Raw genomic sequence first — 10,239 nt, 5'->3', positions numbered from 1 at the left:
CCCAAAGAATTCTTGACCCTAAATTGTTCTATCCATAATGCATATTTAAGTTGAGTATGCCAATCTCTAGGATTTTCCTTCAACAAAAATTTTATCATCATGATAAAGTTCTTATTTGTAGATTCAACCACACCATTTCCTTGGGGATAGAAATTTGAAAAGAACTTGATTACAACCTGATTATCCAATGCATGGTATCAGAGCAGTACTGATAAGGTAAAGAAATAAGGATAAATAATTAATTCAGAAATAAATAGCATTTATTTGTGATTGTTCATCTATCAGAGATCCTAAATTTTAACATGGTATCAGAGCAGTACTGATAAGAAAACTATTGCAAACATTTATTTTTTTGAGTCTAACTTTTAAAAAAAAAAAAGCTTTAACAGTAGCATTAAAAGATGGTGAATCATGTAAGACTTGAAGATAGATTAGATGGAGCTTCAAACTTTTCATATTGGAAAATCAGGGTTTTAATAATTCTAAGGGAGATGGAATTAGAAAACTACATTGAAACTAATTCACCTATGTTTCTTATTTGCCTTAGTTATTTGACTATAAGGTGAAATGCTATACTAATCATAGATTACTAGTTCAAAATTTAACCTTAAAATTTTGAATTAGTAATCTATCTTCTTACTTGATACACCTATGCAAACTTATCCTCTCATCATCGCACTAACTTTTGTGCTCAACGGAGGATAATCCACTCTTGGTGGATCCATTTGGTACCACTCACGCAGCCCGCACCGAAACAATGCTTTACCGCTAGAAGATCCAGTCAACCGCTGCGCCTCAACGCATTTCGGGGAGAACCAGCTAGCTATGGGTTTGAGTGGCATTTCACCCCTAACCACAACTCATCCGCTGATTTTTCAACATCAGTCGGTTCGGACCTCTACTTAGCTTCACCTAAGCTTCATCCTGGTAATGGATAGATCACCCAGGTTCGGGTCCATAAGCAGTGACAATTCAATTGCCCTATGAAGACTCGCTCTCGCTACGGTTCCGGTGGGTTCCCTTAACCAAGCCACTACTTATAAGTCGTCGGCTCATTCTTCAACAGGCACGCGGTCAGCTCCTGCTTGATTCATTCGATTTGTGTCAAACAAAACAATTTTTTGCATTTCATGTTCATTGTTTCTGCCAAACAAGTGCATTCATTTTTTATTTTGTTGTTTCTGTCATAATAAGGAATCAAAGCAGGTCGACTCCTCCCACTGCTTGAAAGCGTTACGGTTTCATATTCTATTTCAATCATAACTAAGTCACCAATCTAAATTTGCATCAATAATAAAAGATTTGAATTTTACAATAACCTTTCCATATAGAGGTTTAATTTTACTTATTTAAAATTTAACAAATCCATTTTCTTTTTTTGGTTAGTAATCACTTTTGAGTGGAGCTATGAACTAGTAAGGCCAAAAATCTAGGGGATCTCATCCCCTAAAACCAACACCTCAGACGTATGAGCATGAAAGACTTGCAAGGAGACTAAGCCTAAGGGGCATAGGAGACTAAGACTTGTCCAAGTGAATGTTTCAAAGTCCTTTGACCAGGCCCATTCCTAATGGTATGGTGAAATCCTCTAACAAGGTCACATTTAACAAGTGTGTTGTAAGCCTTTAACAGGGCAGGCCTTTAATAGGGCATCACTTTAGAAGAGTGGGAATTGAGTAGCATGTTACTGGTGGTTTTTCCCAAATTGGGTTTCCACGTAAATCACTGTGTCATGTGTTGATCTTGCATGTTAATTTGTTGTAACTTGCTATAATGGTTGATTTAAGCTTCGATGGATGAATAGTTTAATGGGCTCACTATAATTAGTGAAAAATTATTATTAGGGCATTTTAACCTTGGATAACTGATTCACACCCCACCCCATCAGAATCTATTTGTAATTTTGTAGTTATTCTTATGCAATATAACCATTAAATAAAGAGATTTGACTAAATTCCAAGAATCTAAAAAGAAAGAATATAGTCTTCTTTCTTTTTTAGCACTCTAAACAAAATATTTGGTCAGCAAAGGGCATAGTTTTCTACAAAATAAAATAACTAGGTATGTAACATCATTTATGTTCTTTATCTCTTTATGCAATGGTTTAATAATAAACTACAATGAATATAGATAACAAATGCTGACAAACATTACAACAACACAATTGCTCAAAATAAATCACTACTACAAACAAATATTGTTTCAATGCACTTCTTGTTCCTCAAAATTTTGGGTCATAAAAATTTCAGGCACATTGAATGTAAACAGTTATTTTATGAATAAAGTGTTGAGGATTGGTATCATATCTTTCTTTGTATATCTAGTTATAACATACCTGTATAACTAGTACCTATAGCATTAAGCCTATATGCCCTATAGGTCAATAGATACCAAACATATAAATTGTTTGGATCTAAGAATTTGCTATTATGACCTATAACTTGTTACATAGTGGTCAAATAACAATTTATAATAGCAAATTCAATACTTATCCATAAAATTAGTGGTCAAAATTAAATCTAGAGATAACCAATGCTTATAAAACTAATGACTCCAAAGCATATCAAAATTTCTAATATGTCACTGATTCATGCCATTCTTTGTATGAATGAGGAGATTCACTTCCACCTCTTTTTATTTTTTGCATCTGGTCTTTTAAAATTTTTGAGAGGGTCATCTTCATAGCAAATTGGGAAGCATTAGGGTTGTGAAGGCATTGTATCAAACAATTAGATGCATCGATTGTGCTTTCTGAGGTACTTTCAATATCAGAGTGATGCGCTTCTTTTAGGTGCTTATTTATTCTCTATCGGTATTTATGGGCTAGTAACAAGTCAAAACATGGTTAAAGCACTTATGTGCCTTGAGCTAATACTCAATGCAGTTAATTTAAACCTAGTAACATTCTCATATTTTTTTGATAGTAGGCAAGTAAAGGGGGATATCTTTTCGATCTTTGTTATAGCTATTGCTGCTGCTGAAGCAGCTATTGGATTAGCTATTGTTCTGGCAATATATCGTAACAAAAAATCAACTCGTATCGATCAATTTAATTTGTTAAAATGGTAATAAAGATCTCCTTGCATATGAAAAATTTGTATATCTATTTCTATTCAAATAGATACTAGGTTTGTCTCCCTAAAAATAGATATAAATATTTTATTTAATAGAGATATTTTTTCTAAGATCAATCAAGAGCATAATTCATATTTAACTCATTATCCAAATGATCTGTTTAAGACCAGATTGGGTAAAATGTTTTATAAAGCAAAAAGATAGAATCCGAATCTATTCATTATATCACCGATAATACAATTATTGATTTGCTTGATATTCATAATATATCATCACTGGCCATATATTAAAAAAATCTTATTCAATGAAACACTTTTTCTACTAATGGAGTTCTTAGATTCAATGGCACATTCAGTCAAAATTTTTAGCATGGTTATTCCGGACCATAGATTATACTCAACACATAGGTTCTATAAATTTTATTGAAGATGTCTTTGATTTCTTGTAATACTCTCCTTTGTCTATACTCCTTTCTGAGTATTTCTTGATTTTTCTTCTTTTCCAAGGCTTGTTGCATTATGCCTATTTGCTCTAATGTTATGGTTGCATAGTCATATTTGGTTATCACTATTTCCTCATTTAAATTTACATCTCCATAGTGAATTGCCTTAGCAACCTTGGAGAAACTTGAGCCTAGTGTTGAGATCTACAACAGTATAGCTTCAGTGCTAAGCTCCTAAAGGACTTTTTTAGGAGTGCCAAATGTTTGTAATGTTACAAATGCTTGAGCAACCTCTTGTTCCTTCTCCTTTAATATGTCCTTAATTTATTTAGATTTGCTACCATCAATGACAATGATTTGACTTGCACCTTGTGTTTGTGCTATAGGTACAGAATGACACTGTTAAAGAATGGATTGACTGCATCCATAAAGACTTGCACACACATGTGGAAAAAGCTATTAAAAGATTAGAGGGCACAGAGTCAGTACAGAAGTTGACTAATTCACTAGGCATTTTGTAGTCTACCTTTTCTGTAGGAGTAAGACAGATTAGCTCAAACAATCAAACATTTCCTTGTTTTCTTTCAATTCATAGCTCTTTCATCTGTGAAAAGCCCCTTTATACTATATGGTTGTAAACTATATGGTTTTTGCAGAGGAGTCTCAGCTAAAATTAAATGTTATAGTTGCGAATCTTAACTTTTCATATATTAAATTAACTATGTATGTGACAATATAGATGGAGCCCATAACCAAGAATTGCAAGATGATCAGATATTCATCTGATCCAACTAGGTATTGAAAGTTGGATGCCACATTTTTGCATCCTTACCATGGAGTAAAAGATAAATTTGTCAATGTCAGATATCTATAATGTAATAGTATCAGGTATCAAATGAAATGGAGGAGCTCACTCTGATATTGAAAGTACCTCAGAAAGCACAATCGATGCATCTAATTGTTTGATACAATGCCTTCACAACCCTAATGCTTCCCAATTTTCTATGAAGATGACCCTCTCAAAAAATTTAAAAGACCAGATGCAAAAAATAAAAAGAGGTGGAAGTGAATCTCCTCATTCATACAAAGAATGGCATGAATTAGTGACATATTAGAAATTTTGATATGCTTTGGAGTCATTAGTTTTATAAGCATTGGTTATCTCTAGATTTAATTTTGACCCCACATGGAAATCCCAAAATAAAGTGATCTTCAATATCTATCCATGTGACATGGTTGATATACCTCACTGTTAATGGTGGCTCATATCTAAAGAGTTTGAATTCATAAAATGGCATTTGAGAGCTTTTAACAGTGATTTTAGCAAATATTTGAAGTAACTATGCTATAATACTTTCCAATACCTTCATCGAGAAGGTTCTTTCTTTGAGTCTTCCTAACATTTTCTATAAGTGTCAATCAACCAAGCCCAAGATCAAGTATTACCTATTGGTTTTGCCTCATAATAGTTCTTCTCCCAAAGAGGCTCATGTTAAGCCTATTGAGTTCATAAAAAAATTGAGTGAAATATTGTGGCATACAAAGGTAAGTCATCTCCCAATATTCACATTGATCTAAAATGACTAATAGTAGAAGAGATACCATGGGAGTAAATGGAGTCAAAACAAGAACAACAAGTGTGAGTTCCAATGATGATAGAGATGAAGAAAAATAACTTACTTGGGTATAAGTCCAATATTGGTCAGTGTTGATGAACTCTAGAAAGCAATAGAGAAAAAAAAAGGAAGTCAAGGTGCAAACAAAACCACCTATGACTGCTATAACTCTTTTAGGACACTCCAAAGATAAATAATTGTTCACCATTATTATAGTTTCTTAACAAATCAATCAGAGATTTATTTGACTTATTATGATATTATTATGACATTATTATTATATTATGGTAAGTATTATTTATCCTTTTTATGCTCCATCATTCTTGTTAGAATATAGAATAAATTTGAATTTTGTCCATACCTGATGTAGCGAGAATTTGAGGGTACCCCTACCAGATGTAATTTGGATCCTTGAAAATAACCACATAGTGGAAAACATAATACAAGATATACAAAGAAAGATATGATACCAATCCTCAACACTTTATTCATAAAATAACTGTTTACATTCAATGTGCCTGACTTTTCTATGACCCAAAATTTTGAGGAACAAGAAGTGCATTGAAACAATATTTGTTCATTACCAAGTGTTACATGCTTGATTTGGCCAATTAGGCCTATGAGGCTTGTGTAGGTTTGGGGGTGTTGGAGTGGGTTCGAAAGTTGGTATTTTGGGGATTGATGTAACTTCCAAAAGGGTATCTAAAACCCTACTTTGTTAGCCAAGTTCTATCAAAAAAATCAAGTTCCAAGTAATGTGAACTCCATGTGAATATTAGTTGATGCAAATTTAGATTGGTGATGTTGATATTCCAAAACATCTAGATCCTAAAAATTTCAATGATGAGAAAACTATTAGTTTTGAGTTCACTATCCCAGATCCTGATGAGTTTGAAGTCCTGAGAATGCAACTTGCTAAGTAGGAAGCCATAAATAATAAATTAAAAAAGGAAAGGGAGAAAAATATTACAAAAGCCATTGAAGAAAAATAGACATTACTTAGGAAAATTACTACCCTAAAGAAGAAAAATGAAATAGCAACTAAGGCATGGCAACTAGAGATTATAGGTTAAGTTGAACAAATTAAAATACAAGAACAAAAGCTGTAGGAAACTCAAAACTTGAACCTAGAAGGACCTATAATACAATAGATTAAAAACTACAGTTCTCTAGAAGCTAACAACAACAAAGCAAAGGATTATAACAGGAATTAGATTTTATCCTTATTTATTTACTAATTCATATACTACTTTTTCTTTAAAATCTTTCCAGGGTTCTACAAAATCAAGAGTAGTCTCATATAAATTCTTCAAATCATCAAAACCAAGTACCTCAACTCTCATCTCAATCATAAAATTTCTTTTTTGGCTCAAGGTGTCATCAAATTTATTTAACTATACACTTTTATGCTTCAATGGAAAATATGTACTGGGGCTCAAGAAGTTCAAGTTATAGCAAATTCAATACTTAACCATTTAAAATCTTAACCATATAAATTGTTCATACTTAACCATATAAGCCATAAACATGTCATAGGTCATAATAGCAAATTCTTAGATCCAAACAAATATTGATTCAATACTTAACCATTTAAAATCTCAATTTATATTGTTATCATTAGATAAATGATAACAATAATATACATAAAATAGGTTATATAGATTGGATGACCTATAGGGCTATTGTATCTTATAGAGGCCATATAGGCTTAATGCTATAAATTGTTCATATAACAATTTATATCATTAAGGTATAGTATGGTTAATGTTAAGATTGGTATCATATCTTTCTTTGTATATCTAGTTATAACATACCTGTATAACTAGTACCTATAGCATTAAGCCTATATGCCCTATAGGTCAATAGATATGTGGCTAAAGTAGTTTGGAAATTGGAATTCAATAGAAGATGAACTAGAGTGTACACTTGACTTGGGCTATAGACCTGATGAGATCATTGGTTATAACTTTGTTTCTCCAGATTCTAATGATGTTGATACAAACTAGGAAGCTCCTTCTAATCATGATGATCATAATCTAGAACACATAGTTTAAATTATTTCATCTCAGATAATTTTTGTTTATTCCACCATGTATTATTTATAAACCTGATACATTACCAAATCTATACAGAAGTTAGAAAGCTTCACCTCTTGAGTGCCCAAAATCTCATAAAACTACTGAGTTGCATCCAATGTAGCTCGAGTCACAATATAGAGGACCCAAGTCGCAGTTAAAATCTACTAAGCTGTTGCTAGAGCAATCTAAGTCTAATGGACCCAAGTCACAAACAATGGAATCTGAACTTAATATAGAAGATCATGAAGAGTTTAGTTTGAAAATGTTAAGTCTTTTCATTTAAACCCCAAAATCTTCATCTTGCATCTCCCATTTACATTTGTTCATTCCATTAAGGATTTAATTCAATATTTTCTTTCCATTTATCTTATTAATAAGATCAAATTTTTGGAAAATCATTCATTCTAGAAAATGTACCTTCATTTTGTGAATATATTTGTAAAGTAATCTCTGCAGGTAGCAAAGCAGTTAGAGTTTCTAGTGGGTAGAAATAAGAGATAGCCTAACACCTATTCTTTGGAAGAAGCAATGGCAGTTGCACAACACCATGATGCAATAGCTAGTACTTCAAAACACCATGTGGCCAATAGCTGGTACATTGTACAAAACATGATGTCTGATATTGGACTAGATAGTATCACATTGTAATGTATATAAGTTTTGACTAATAAGTGTATTTGTCAGTAATGCCAAAGGGGGAGATTGTTTACATTAAGTCAAGTATGTTATTAATGAGAACCCTTATTTGGATTTTTTATTGTTACCAAGCATTCCATTGGTTACCAAATAAATTTAGGAAGTGTGAAGTCTTACAGTTCTTACTGAGCAGTTTAGTGGTTGCCAAGCTTTGTAGTTTCTATTGAGCTATCAGTTCATGTGAAGCAAAGTTAGTGTTAATTGAGTGATGAGATGATTAGTGTTTACCGAGTATAGTCATGGTAAATGAGTAACTCATTATTCATCTTCATTATTTCTTAGTAATATGATAATATTAATCTAATGAGATGATAAATTATAACAATTGGCATTAATTAATATACTTTAATTGATATAAATAAACCATTAATTATATCATATCAGTTATCTAGGCCTAATTAAAGTATATGCACAAGGTAGTTGATACTCATAACTAATAGTCACATGGAGTTCAGCACACCTCATAACCCATAAATGAACTTCCTTTATCACCTGATAGCACAAACACAAGGTGCACGTTAGTGGTTCTTTATATGGTTTTCATACTTAACCATATAAGATTTTCAAATGGAATGGACAAAAGCTCTCCTTTTGTCCTTATGAATTCCGTGGGACATCTGCCTCCATTGGAGGAGTCATAAGAACCGAGGCATGGCACTAACCAAAGGCCGGAATGACTGTCGAAGAGATAGTCAAGTGCGCTGAAGTTGACAGCTAAGGTGGGGAAAAGAATGTGGGCCTAGCACCTACTGTCTCACCGTCAACTTCAACCGATGTGCTCTCCTCTTCTACAGATTCAGCCCCGTCACTCGTCGAAGTTCCCTCTCGTCCGCTATCTATCTCTCCAGAAGGGGCCAATTCGTGGAGTACTTTCTTGTGACCTGCTGCTGACCCTCCTGTATCTAAGTTTCGCCAGTAGAATAAAATGCAGAAAGTTTACACTATAAGATTAATGGACAATATATGATTACCCTTATATGATTATAGTAGGTTTTTTCATGAGATATTTGATTGCTACATGATCAATATGAACATAGATGGAATAACCAATTATGTAATGCTGAAATTTGTTCAGGGCATAAATTACTACTAGAAATTATTTTTCAATCACAGTTTAGTTCAGCTCTAGGCCATGAAGACTCTTACTGATATAATAGATGGCATTTTCAAAATTTTGGGATTTTTGTGTTAGGACTACACCTATGGCATAATCAAAGGCATCTATATATGTGTTAAAAGGTAAATCCTGTATCTCATATATATCAAAATGTGTCACAATACATATACAATATGAGATCCAAAATCTGGATACATGTCTCAAAGTACATATGATACAATATAACTATCATGAAACATCAACCTAGACCTAAGACTAGCTTTCCACCTCATGAGTTAGTTGATGGATAAGGCACTATTTTATTCATTCTGGATTCGAGCTTCATCCTTGTTAGTCCTTGTCCCCAGATAGAGCCAGCTCTTACTCGATCATCAAATGTTCCAATTTTGAACTTGTTGATCCCTTGGTTATGTGTGAAATATGTCCTATTTTGATCATCAAAATGATTATTTTATCTCTGAGTAACACCAATCTAGCTTTATTTCTTGATGCCTTTCCATTTTCATTCAACTTATACCTAAATACCCATTTTGTTCCAATCACATTTTTATCTTTGGGCCTAGGTACAAGAGTCTAGGTTTTGTTCAAATACAAGTATCATAAAATTATGATATTAGTAATATGTTAAATTACAAGTATCATAAAATTATTATGATACTTGTAATTTAATGCATCAAATTAACATATTACTAATTCATAATTACAAGTATCATAAAATTATTATGATACTTGTAATTTAATGCATCAAAATTAACATATTACTAATTTATAGGATTTTCACATTACTTGGAACATGGGTCATTTTCATCAAGTTCCACATGATAAGTCACAAATATCCAATAAAAATCATATATAATCCTAAAAACCTTGTTTATTTGACCATAGATTATACTCAGCACATAAAGAACCACTCAGTACATGAAGAGTCACTCAACACACAATATAGAACTTGGCATACATTGCAGAGCAAGATGGGATAACATGATAACCTGAGTATTAACACAATGTAGGATAACCTCAACTTGCATTACACTACAAAATTACTAGCACTCAAAAATTGCTATAACTCAGGAACAACAAATAGAATCAGTTGGATAACATGATGACCAGTATGCTCTTGCATCAATTTTGCAATGTTTTCATCTTCTTTCATCTTTATTTGATCAAACTAGCCTCTTAGACTCTCTACTTTGGCACTTTTCACATTATCATACC

This window comes from Cupressus sempervirens, chromosome 10 (assembly GCF_028749045.1).
Source record: "Cupressus sempervirens isolate cs-2001-9-10 chromosome 10, ASM2874904v1, whole genome shotgun sequence".
Taxonomy (NCBI): Eukaryota; Viridiplantae; Streptophyta; class Pinopsida; order Cupressales; family Cupressaceae; genus Cupressus; species Cupressus sempervirens.
This window is presented reverse-complemented; position numbering follows the sequence as displayed.